We start from the raw sequence: 12,966 nt of genomic DNA on the forward strand, positions 1-12,966 counted from the left end.
AGATACATACTACTTCCTAGCTGTGTGACTCTGGGCAAGTCACTTAACTCCAATTGCCTCACAAAAAGTAGAAGAAGAAGAAGAAGAAGAAGAAGCAGCAGCACAGCAGCAGCAAGCAGCATCGTTATCTAGAATCAAGGACTGAGTGTTTGATTTGAAGAAGACTTGGTGGTTGGGGTGGGGGCGGCCGGAGAGGACATGACAAGTATGTTCAAGTATTTTTAGGGAAGGTATGTGATGAAGCGGGCTTTTACTGGCTTTAAAGAGCTGATTGTCAAGTTTCTAGAATAAGCATTTATAGCTTCGAAATCATCAAATACTACAAATCAGGGCCTGATTTATTGTTTACACTTAAGAATGTAATGGAGAAAAGGCTAATCTAGATTAACCTTAAAAGTTTGTCATCAACACAATTTTTTCCCGAGAGCCAGTTGTTAAACATTTGTAACAGTACATTCCTATTTGAGGACTATCATATGGCGGATGGGTTAGCCTTTTTCTGCTTGGCCTCAGAAGGCAGAACTTAAGAGCAATGGGTTCAGTGCCAAAGAATTTGATTTAGGATCCCTAACCATTAGAGCTGCATGAAAAGGGAATCTATACAAATGGCTTGAGGAAGTATTAATTTCCCCATTACTGCAAGTCTTCTGGCAGATGATAGTTGATTACTTCTTGGTGATATTGTAGAAGGATGGTGTGAACTACATCTAGAACTAGAAGGAACATCACAGATGAAGAAACAGAGGCCCAGGGAAGTTGTGACTTGTTCAGTGCCAGATATAGGTAGTATTTGTCAGAAGTAACATTTGAATACAGGTTCTCTAAGTTCAGAGCCGTTGCATTACAATTCTATGATCCTGTAAAATTTCTTGTAAGCAATTTGTTATGTCAAATAAATATGTATACTGGAATTTGTACCTAAAGACTAGAGGGATGTTGAAGTAAACAGAGTATCTTTGCTTCTGCCCCAGTTACCCCATTTGACAAACAGCAGTAGAACAGTAGGACAAGAAATGGTTTATTTTGTGAACCTTGATTATAAATGTTAAATAATTTATATTAAGGATATCTCTAAGAATACTAACCCTTAACCTTGCCATTTTGGGTAAAAAGGATGTTATTGACTCTCCTTTGAAAATGAAGAACACTAGATCCATTCTATTAAAAAGTTGTTGTTTAAACTGAAAAGATGCTGTATGGTGAAACATGATAGATATGGAGTGAGGATTTGGGTTTAAATCCTGCCAGGTACCTGTGTGACCTTGGGAAAATTCACTTACCCTCTCTTAACCATTCTTATGTTCCTCAAATATAAAATGAAGAGATTGCCTTACATGACCTCAGGGTCCCTTGTTATTTCTGAACTATTATCCTATGCTATTACTATGATGCAGTCATTTACTGTATTGCAAAAAATTGGTTCTCATGATTTGGTCTTATTTCCTCACATCAGTAGACTAAAGCTGTTTTACATGTTTAAAAACTTTTTTAGGTTTCTGGTTTCTTTTTATGCTGCTGGTTCCAATAAATTTTAGAAATGGAATTATATGTTCTTACTAGGGACATCTGTTGACCCTGGTTTTAGGCAGTGACTGTCCATTGATGGTCCTTGTCTATGTTCTCTAGTATGCTTAGGGGAAAGGTAATAAAATTGTAGACCATTTGCCTTTTCCTTGCTGACAGCTTTTGCTATGTTTTGATTTATAAAGTTATTGCTATTTGTTTATGAAACTCCTTAAATAGTTTTGGGATTGCCTGGAAGTACTTTATTTTGTTCATAGTGTTAATATGTCCAAGTATTTTTGGCCTCTGCTAAAGTCTTTCTCCACTGGTGGCATGAAGGTGATCCTGGTCCTTGAATTTTCTAGAACTAGAAGAGACCTTACATAATTCTATATCTATATCTATATATACCATGATGGAATGTTGCTAACAGTGCCACACTCTAACCCATACCACAGATTAGGTCTGCCCTCATCTAATAAATTTGCCTCTTATTTCAGGGGCAGTGAAATGTAGAGTCAGAGGAGCTATGTTCATATCTCAGCCATTTTTTTTAACCTATAAGATACTGGGCAAATTGCTTAACCTTGATGGGACTTGTTTTCCTTACCTGTAAAATGGGGAGATTGAAAGAGATGATCTTGGGGGCAGCTGGGTGGCACAGTGGATAGAGTTCCGGTTTTGGAGTCAGGAGGACCTGAGTTCAAATCCAGCCTCAGACACTTGACACTTACTAGCTTCATGACCCTGGGCAAGTCACTTAACCCCATTGCCTAGCCAAAAAAAAAAAAATCTCTAAAGTCCCTTCTGTTCCAAAACTTCTAAGTCTAAAGAGGCAGTGTGGCATGGTAGCTCTAAACTTAGAGTCAATAAGACTAACTCAAACACTTAATAGTAGTTTCACACAAGAAAGTCCCTTAACCTTTCTGTGCCTTAATTTCCTCATCTATAAAATGTGAGTATTTGACTTGATGGTCTCAAAGTTCCCTTTCAGCTCTAAATCTATGAGATAGGTGAGGAATTGGCCCAATTCCCCAAAAAGTCCTTCTTATTAAAAGAATAGAAAGAAAATATCTGTCTTAGCATCTTAAACTACCAGTCTCAAGAAAATAAGGGTTGTATCTTTTAAAAAACTTTATAGCCCTCTAGGACATTGTGGTTCCTCTATAAATATTAAATCCATTATATCTTTATCTGAGTGAGGACCCCATGACCATAGGGAAGTGCCCACATAGGAATCTGTACAAATCCTGAAAAAGCAGAAAATTCATTTTCTTATACATTCAGTCCAGCAGTCAAACTTTTGGCTATTTCTTTTTTTTTAAATTTATTTATTTTTAGGCAGTTAGAGTTAAGTGACTTGCCCTGGGTCACACAGCTAGTAAATGTCAAGTTTGGTCTGAGGTCGGATTTGAACGCAGGTCCTCCTAACTTCAGGGCCAGTGCTCTATCCACTGCACCACCTAATTGCCCCTAAACTTCTGGGTGCTTCCTTGTTTGCAACAGACTTTAGCATCCCTCTTGGATAGCCAGGCTTCCCTCCCTTTCATATATACATCTCCCTTTCTCTCAAACGTAATTTGGGGCATGGAGTTCTTATAAACTCTGTTAATACTTTTCTAAAAGCCAGTTCTCTGTACGCCGCCATCATTTTGCTGTTCAAGCCTGCTAGGAATTAGAACTTGGGTCCAGGAACTGGGGATCCCATGGCCTCAAGTGCTTCAATTCTCTAACTCACTTTGTGGAGAAGGTTATAGGTCAGCCCTTCTTGAGTGATATACTCAAAATGTTTTAAAGAGTCTTTTGAGGCAGATTAGAACTAGACGCTACAGTCCCCAACCAATGCCTTGGCATTATGAGGAGAAAATAATGATATATAATATGGACTTTATTTAAGACTGAAAAGGAGTTTGGCCACATCACTTGGATCCTCAGGGTGTGCAGTCTACAGATGTGCAATTTTGATTGCTGCCTTTATAGTATTATTATAAAAGAACAATTGTATAATAATAATAATTACAACTTATATTTACATTTTATTTTAAGTTTTGCAAAGCATTTTCATACATTACTTCATTTGAGGTTCCAAAATCCCCCTCTTACGATACTTTTTAACCTCTGATTCTCACTTTTTTTTATAGCTATAAAATGGGAATAATATCTGTAGCACTTACCTCATAGGATTTTGTGAGGCTAAAATTAGATAATGAACTGCTATGTAAATGTTAGTTGTTGTTGTTATTATTATTATTATTTACCCTCATAACAGCTCTGGGAAATAGGTATTGCTAGTATTTTAAATCCTTGTTTTAACAGAGGAAGGAGGCAGCACAGGTAGCTTAGTGGATTTAGAGTGTCAGGCCTGGAGTCAGGAAGTCCTGAGTTCAAATTTGGCCTCAGACACTCACTAGCTATGTGACCCTGGGTAACTCACTTAATCCCTGTTTGCCATAATGCACTGGAAAAGGAAATGGCAAACCACTCCATTATCTTTGCCAAGAAAACCCTATGTGGGGTCACAAAGAGTCAGACATGACTGAACAACTGAACAGCCACAACAGAGGAAGAAAAAAATGTAGTTAAGTGACTTGCCCAAGGCTAGTAAAATAGAAGAACTAGGACTCTAACTCTCCTCTCAATATACACTGCTGTCTTTATTCCATAAAAGATTATCTTAAGAGATAATGGGTTTCAAGAATGTGATATCTAAGGTCCCTTCCAGTTCTAAAAATTGGTGGTCTACCTTCCAGACACTGTTATTGATCACTATTGGTAGCTGCTAAATTCTTCCACTGAAGGGCTGTTTTCTTTCTAGAAGTGAGAGAAACTTAGGATGCAGGACAATAGATAGTTGTTTTTCATGTCTGCCTAGCACTTTGGATGCTGCCAGAGTTTTGTGTTTTCCTCTGAGGATCTTTGCTCACAGTCTGGAAGACCTTCATCCTGCCTCAGGGGGAAGATGCAGAGATCCACTGAATTTTTCCGCCCCAGACCCTTCTAGATCTGGAGCCAATAGGCTGCAGTGAATAGGTTTCTAGTTAGATAACATTGTGGTGGTTAGTGCTTGACTAAGGATTCTGGCATTCTTTCGGTTTAGAATATTAGAGTCTCAGCAAATGCCTTGGGGACATTTTGAATTCCACCTGGTACTTATCCCTGAAAGATATGTGGATAGCTTTGATATTCAAGGAAAAGGAGAAGAAGCAATTATGGGAGCTTGTTTGTTTGTTTTTAAAGAAAGGGGGAGTTAGGGACCTGGTGCCAGATTTGCTTGGTCCAAGAGAGACTAGCTAAAAGGCGATGAGATTCATCATTTAAAACCAAGACTGGCAGCAAATAAGTGCTACAGAGGAAGTTGTGGTGGCAGAGGAAAATTCTTGTTGTCCTGGATATATTTTGAGTTCTTATTTCTATTTAGGATCCAAGAAGACATATTAATTCTATAGCTTCCTTAGAAATCTAGTATAGATTATTGTACCATAACCTATGCCAGGTTTCTAAGGAAAGCTATATTTTGATACTAAATTCCAGACCCATAGATGGAATGTGTATAGGTGCTTCCTTTTAAGCCTGTGCCAGGTCAGACTAACTTGTGGCAGCATCTGAAGTGTTTTCTTTGGTGCAAAAGGTGAATGAGTATAAATAACCCTATAACTTTAAGAAAGAGAACACAGGAAGTGCTGACTTAAAATAGTCTGAACCCAAGTAGATAATGGGCCAGTTACATGTCAGGAACAAGAGTTAACAAATGCATGTATTGCTTCCTTACATTGTTGGGATAACTCAAGGAAGGCATACCAATACATTCGTTGAGAAGAGAAGTGTCCTTCAAGTTGGGCAGATGTGGATTGTCTGTGCTTTGCATTATTAGAATATCTAAGTTGATGAGATTACTAGTCCATTTGAGCATTTGAGATTCATAGATTTAGGGCTTGAAAGGACCTTGTTTTTCAATAGTGTCCAACTTTGGGGTTTTCTTGGCTAAGTACTGGATGGAATGTTTTGCCATTTCCTTCTCCAGCTCATTTTACAGATAAGGAGACTGAGGCTAACCAGGATTAAGTGCCTTGCCCAGGGTCACACAGCTAGGAAGTGCCTGAGACTGGATTTGAACTCAGGAAGATGAGTCTTCCTGACTCCAGGCCCAACACTCTATCCACTGTACCACCTAACTGGAAAGGACCTTAAGGATCATTTAATTTAACATATTTTGTTTTACAGATGAGAAAATTGAGACACAGAGTTATAAACTGAGTTGCCCAAAATCACACAATTCTGAAAACTTATCTATGAGCTGGAGAGCCAGGCACCCAAAGAGGTTGGAAGCCTCAGTATTGACATGCCAATCTGTCGCCATCTGGGGGGTTGATTGTGAATAAGCAAGGGATTTGTCATCTAGAAGTAAACATTATTCTGTTTTATTAAAATCATGTACATTTAGCAAATTAGTGTTTATCTGATGGTTACTGGCCAACTGAAAGACCCCATGTGGCTGATACTGAGGGTGTGTTTATAAAATTTGAGTAATTGAGATTCATTTTTTGGAGCAAGGTCTCTTATTATAATGTCATTTGTACTGTACTTAGGTGTCTATGAGGCTACCAAATCAAATCAGAAACAGAACAGGGAAAAACCGTGAATCTGTGATTAGATGAGAGACAGTAGTTCTGTCACCACTCTGATGGTCTCTTCTAAAGTGTGGGAAGAGAAACCAATCCTTTCCTGTCTCCTGGCTTCCTGTGAGTCAGCAGGACATGAAGTTCCTGCTACCGGAAAAAGGGAGTTTGATTTTCCACCCTGTGGGGGTCAGATGGGAGTCAGATCCCTCCTCCCTCTATGTCCCATTCTGTGAAACTGCCCCAGAATTAATGTGTAGCTGGGAGTGGAAAATGAAGCGTATATAGCTCCTTTCTCCTGCTGGCCCCATTCAGTTTTAGTGTCTGTTAAAGTGCCATGAGAGGCAGAGGTCTTCTGTTCCAGTGCTGAGCCAAAAACTCAGCAGGGTAGGATGCTCCTGCATCATTGTATGGGGCTGGGAGGTTGTATGTGTGTGTATGTTAAATTTCATAAGCTGCAGCAGACAATTTTGAGGAAAATTTGCTGTTTCAGGGTGATGTTTCCAAAATAATATCATTTCCTTGTCAAAAAACAAATTTGCTGCAGGTTGGAAGAGTTGGATTGTCCACTTCAAGAATGATTTCTTTTTCCCCCACCAGCCCATAACGTAGGGATGGACTCAATTTCTTCCGTCACTTCCATCAATGTATCTCACTCCTTTGAGAGAAGTTCAAGTCTAGCCTCTTTGTGGGCTTCATGGGGCTTCAGAGGTACAGACTTAAAGGTCACAAAATGGCCCAAGTTGCGATTACATACTTGGAACTCAAGAAGCCCCTGCAGTTTTGGAAGGCAAGATTATAGAAGTTGGATGGGAGAGTTAACAGAGTTAGAAGGAGCTTCAGGGTGGAGGTATACCATATAGCACTATGAAGGTGTCACTGGGACTTGCCCAGTTTGAGCTCTTTAGAACAAAGGCATAAGACAGAATTGACATAATGGTGGCCAGCTCTTTAGTTAGGTCCCTAAGGGTCAGTGGGCTGGTCAGAAATAGGGAAGAGATGATGGGAGGAAAGGAGTAAGGGGTGGTAGGAACATCTCCCAAATTTGACTTATTGAACAGAAGATAGTAAAACTCTCTATATACAAATGATTGTACACAGAAGATACAAGCCATTAATAAGTCATCTTCTCCTTCCGGCTTCTAAGAGTTCAAGTCCCAGCTAAAATCCCACCTTCTCTCTCTCTCTCTCTCTCTCTCTCTCTCTCTCTCTCTCTCTCTCTCTCTCTCTGTGTATTTATCTATCTACTATCTATCTCTTTGGTGAGGCATTCAGGGTTAAGTGACTTGCCCAGGGTCACATGGGTATAAGTGTCAAGTATCTAAAGCTGGATTTAAACTCAGGTCCTTCCTCCTGACTCCAAGGCCAGAGCTTTATCCACTGGGCCACCTAGCTGCCCCCCACCTTCTCACTTTAAGAATACTTAACTGACCTTCCTTAATGCTAGTGCCCTCCCTCTGATGATTATCTTGAATATCCTCCATTAGACAGAGCTCCTGGAGAGCAGGGACTGTCTTTGGCCTTTCTTTGTATACCTAGCACTTAGCACAGTACCTACTTAATAAATTCTTATTGACTTATTTGACTCTGAGAGATGGTCAGATTTCAGTTGTGATTCCTGAAGGTTAGAAGTTAACAAAAATAGCCTTAGGGCTAGTGACTGGAAGACTACTAATAGAACCTGTATTTGAGATCTTTTTTTTTTAAACATTGGATTTTAATGCAAGTGCATTAAAAGCAGATATGGAATGGGGATTGGGACAGTGAGGTGAGAGGGAGGGGGTCTCTGGCACTGATTGGAAAACTAGAATACTGTTGTTTACTTGGAAGGCTACATGAGAAAGCCAGCAAGCTCAGGCCTATGTGGTCAAAACTTTGCTGTTCTCCAGAAGGTCACCTCCACCAGGAGAGCAAGCAGCCAGGGCCTAGCAGCATTGATTTGGGAATTCCAGGAGAGAGGCAGAGGGAGAGACAGTATCCTGGGAATCTATCAATTTGTATACAAATAGGTCTCCCATGAACAACAGAATAATTACCTATTTCTATTCCATATGGTAGTAATGGACTTTGACATTATGTTACCAAGGGGCCCTCAAGGTATAGAACTGAGGAACCATGAAGTCCAAGGAGGTCGGAGATGGAGAGGAGGGTTCATTTAAAGCAGGGATTCTTGAACTTGTTTGTGCTTCAAATCCCTTTGGCAGTCTGGTGAGGCCTGTATCAAAATAATGTTTTTAAGTGCAAAAAATAAAGAAAATGGCATTGCAAAAGAAGCCAGTGATATTGAAGTATAGTTATCAAAAAATTTTTAAGTTCACCAGGTTAAGAACTTCTTTTGATCAAAGGATAATTAGTCGCTGTGATTCAAAGGATCACAGGATTTGAACTCTTTAAATCAAAGACATGATACAAACTTGAGATATGGAGTTACCTGTAATTACTACTAACCCATTGTTTTTATGCTCTGCTGATTCACTGACAAGACTGCTAGCTGAGAACAGCCACTTTTTTGCAGTCAAATTGGTGTTGATCTGAGGACCAAGCCTATGGCATTATATAATATGTCACTACTGGATGTCTTGGCCACTGTAGCCTATAACTGAGGCCGACAATAATCGGTGTGAAGAGAAAGTAGTGCTAGAGCTGGTGGTCCCTTAGCAACCTTGTCAGTTAATCAGCAGAACATAATAACAATGGTAAGAGTAAGAAATACCCAGACTGATACCTTCAGAGTAAAGGTGGCAGTTTGAATTAATAGAATTTCAGAGTTGAAAGTGACCTTAAAGAATGTCATATAGCTCTTCTGGCCAGTTACTGTCTGATTTTGTAAATGGTTCATACTGTGCTGCTCTGATCTTCCCTCCTCAGTGAGTTCAGATAGAGGAAAGTTTTGTTGAGTCTTTAAAAAACAAACTGCCATAATTAGCATTAGAGTATGGAAGGCTAGGAAATCTGAGAAAGGGCTAGGTAGGACAAAAATACAGGACATGTGAGGAATAATAGTCTCTCTTTTTTCTCTCCTTTAGGAGGAAAAAACCTGACTCCTTTTTATCTCTTGCATAGTAGTAATGGCTAATATCTCCATGGTATTTTAAGGTTTGCAAAGGATTTTAGGTACGTCATTTCATTTGATCCTTATAACAACGCTTTGAGGTGTGTACTACAGAGGTAATCATTCCAACTTTACAGATGAAGGAAAAAAAGTTCAGAAAGGATCAATAACACTGTGGTCTGTGGTCCCAGAGCCAGGAAGTACCAGAAACAAGATCCTGGCCCAGGTCTTTGCACTACATCATGCTACCACATTCTTGCATACACAGATTAACAATTTAGAGAGTCTCTCTCTTACTGAACCCTTGGGAAACCAGAAAATCTCTTACATAGGCACTCTCTCCAGTATGGGAGCAGTAATTTCTTCCTTTCTTCCTATAATGAGTGTACCATTTCTCTTTACTGTTCAAGCCCTGGTTATACTACAACTTTAGAAAGCTCTTGGGAGCAGCAGTAGAATGATATCTTCATTTCTGGGCCACATCTGTTCTTCCCAGGACCCTTTCTGGCCTCACACTAAGGCTGCTATTGATAAAGTCTGATTTTTTGGAATATGACTAAAGCTCACAGTGTCAAAACTAAAGTTTAAGTCTGGATAACAGATCAGTTTCTTGAGGCAGTTAAGTGGCTCAGTAGACAGAGGACCCGGCTTGGAATCAGGAAGACCTGAGATCAGATCTGGTCTCAATAACTTATTTAGTTGTGTGACCATGGGCAAGTCACTTAAGTCTTCTATGTGCCTCAGTTTCCTCATCTGTAAAATGGGGGGGAAATAGTATCTACTTCCCAGGGTTTTTGTGAGGATCAAATGAGATAAGAATTGTGAGAATGCTTGGCACAATGCTTGGCACATAGTAAGTCCTATATAAATGTTAGCTATCATTATTATAATTGGTTTTTGTTAGCATTATTATTATAACCCCAATTTGCTTTCTTCCTCCTTGACCTTCTTGCAATTGTTCTGAAAGTTCTGCCATTTGAGAAATACTCCATACTGGGAAAGGTGATAAGTATACTTAAAATACGTTTTTCTCAGCTCTAGTTGCTTAGCTTCCCAATTGATCCATAGTTGTGACTCCCCTGGGATGGAAGAGGCGGTATTAAGTTGTTGACTCATTTTGGAGTTTTCTTGTTTGTCTGCTTGTTTTTTAGGCAATTGGGGTTAAGTGACTTGCCCAGGGTCACACAACTAGTGGGTGTCAAGTGTTTGGTCTGAGGCTGGATTTGAACTCAGGTCCTCCTGAGTTCAGGGCCGGTGCTCTATCTACTGCGCCACCTAGCTGCCCCCATTTTGGAGTTTTCTTGGCAAGGATACTAGAGTGGCTTGCCATTTCCTTCTCCAGCTCATTTTATGGATGAGGAAACTGAGGCTAATAAGGTTAAGTGACTTGTCGAGGGTCACACAGCTATTAAGTATCTGAGGTCAGATTTGAACTCAGGAAGAAGAGCCAGATTTTACTCCAGGCCCAGTACCACCTAGTTGGGTATAGCTTCACTGAATAATCTGAACTAATCTTCTGAACTCCAGTGTTCTGATTAGAATATAAGTTATAAATCTTTGGAGTAGCCAGGTGGTGCAATGGATAGAGCACTGGGATTGGAGTCAGGAAGACTCATCTTCATGACATCAGATCTGGCCTCAGACATTTGCTAGCTGTGTGACCCTGGGCAAGTACTTAACCCTGTTTGCCTCAGTTTCCTGAGCTGGAGAAGGAAATGGGAAACCACTTCAGTGTCCTTTGCCAAGAAAACCCCAAATAGGTTCGAAAAGAGTTGGACATGACTGAACAACAGCAACTATGAATCTTTGTGGAAGCTTTCCCTTTCAAATTGAATGATAAAATACTGATGTGAGTGAAAATGGAGGCTAGCCCTGCTAGATTTTGAAAGTTAAAAGAATAAGACTAGAATTAATAGTGTAGTTAGTAAGTTAGTTATAAGGATTAAATTTAGAGTGGCTAGAATAATAACATCAATGCCCAGTTCTAGGGCCCACCTAGAGAAGTGTATGTACGTGGCTGTTGTCCTGTTGTCAGAAAGCTGCAAACATTCACTTTGCCCCTGCCCTTGTTGACTTCATCATGTGACTCTTACTGTCATCACTGAAGAGTAATAAATATCTCTCTGGCACATAGGGCCCTCTATCTGGGAAATCCCAATCTCGGTGCCAGGGAAAAGAGAAACAGGGAGAGAGAGAGAGAGAGAGAGAGAGAGAGAGAGAGAGAGAGAGAGAGAGAGAGAGAAGAATCAAGAGTCTTGCTGGAGCCACAGAAGCCTTTGGATTATCCCACAATGTGGTGCTGGATCTTCCTTCTCCTTTGCCAAAATATGAGAACTACAGAGTAATGTGTGGGCAGGGGAGTACTTGGTCTCCCTATATACATTTAATACACAGGTCTGCTTATGTCACTTTCCTGCTTAAAAACCTTCAGCGGCTCCCCATAAAGTGCAAACTTGTACAACTGGCATTGAAGTTTCTCCTTAATTTGACCTCGTAGTGCTTTTCCAGCCTTATTTCATACTATTCCACTTTGTTCATTCTGTGTTCCAGACAAACTGGACCTACCTGTTTCTCAATCTTGTTCTGCTAACTCCTACCTTAGTCTGTTCAAATAGGTCATCCTCTATGTCTGGAATGCATTCCCATCAGTGCCTGCTGAGAGCTTTCTCTTACTTCAAGACCCAGCAGAGGTGCCATCTTTTTTCTTTCCTTGATCTCGATCCCTGCCCCTCCCCCCTTTAAAGAGATCCCATTCTTTTCAAATTTTCCTGCAGGACTTCATCTGGATCTCTTTTTCAGTCATCATCATGTTCACTACATATTTATTAAACTATAAGATCCTTGAGGAGAGACGCAGTGTCCTTTCTTATCTTTGCATCTGTCCCCAGTGCCTAGTACAATGCCAGTGTGCTTAATAGATAATATTGGTTGAATTGAAGTGACCAAAGAACTAATCCCTGATCAATCAGACTCCCTACACCAGTTATTAAGGTGAGCAGGGCATGCCTGCTTTGTGCTTGCACTCTAGTTTTAGTGAAAAGAAAACTGAGTTTACAGTCAAATACCTGAGTTTGAATCCCAGTTTTTCTGTTTCCCAATCTGTGTGACCTTGGCAAGTCCTCTTCCTTTTCAACCCTCCCACACTGCTGCTGTTTCCTCTGCTGTAAAATGAAGAAGTGGGGCTAGTTGAGCTCTAAGCTTCTTTTCAGCTCTAAATCTTATGAATTCATGAATGAATATCCTTCACAAAATGGATATCTGGTGTTGGGGATGACACTGAATTGGGATTGACACCTTTAAGTACTCTCAGCGAGAAAAAAGGTGTTTGTAGTTATATAATAGTGTTGAATCGCACAGAATCATTTATATGGTATGGTTGGTCAAATGATATCCCCTGAAATATTAATATATACAATAAAATCTTGAGAAGGAAGATATAAGACTTGCTGTAAATTTTGTCTCTAATTGTAGCACCAGGTTTTGTGGCTGAACTTCTGAAGGTCAACCTTTAAAGGGTAGGAATGTACCTTTCAAGTCTTAGTTTCCTTTAATGTTATATCACTCTATTATCTGTGAGTTTATCAGAGCCTTTTTTTACCCACTCCTTGGGTAACATCGAATATATCTAATACCTTCACTATGAACAATTACTTCCCTTCATTTGTTAATCTTTAAGCATAGAGAGTGCTGCCTCTTAGTTCTAATATTCTAGATTTGGTTAACAAAGCCATATTTAACCTGTTCATTCTTTTTTATAATTTTACAGATTTATGTCCTATCTATTCTCTCCTTTTG

General features: G+C 39.8%; 1 protein-coding gene across 5 annotated transcripts in view; it reads left to right on the forward strand.

Moving 5' to 3' along the window:
• Nucleotides 1–12,966, forward strand: part of RBMS2 (RNA binding motif single stranded interacting protein 2) — a 46,926-nt gene that overhangs the window by 11,766 nt on the left and 22,194 nt on the right. The gene's annotated exons all lie outside the window — the stretch shown is intronic.

Source organism: Phascolarctos cinereus, unplaced genomic scaffold, assembly GCF_003287225.1.
Source record: "Phascolarctos cinereus isolate Bilbo 61053 unplaced genomic scaffold, phaCin_HiC Scaffold_1;HRSCAF=81, whole genome shotgun sequence".
NCBI classification, from domain to species: Eukaryota; Metazoa; Chordata; class Mammalia; order Diprotodontia; family Phascolarctidae; genus Phascolarctos; species Phascolarctos cinereus.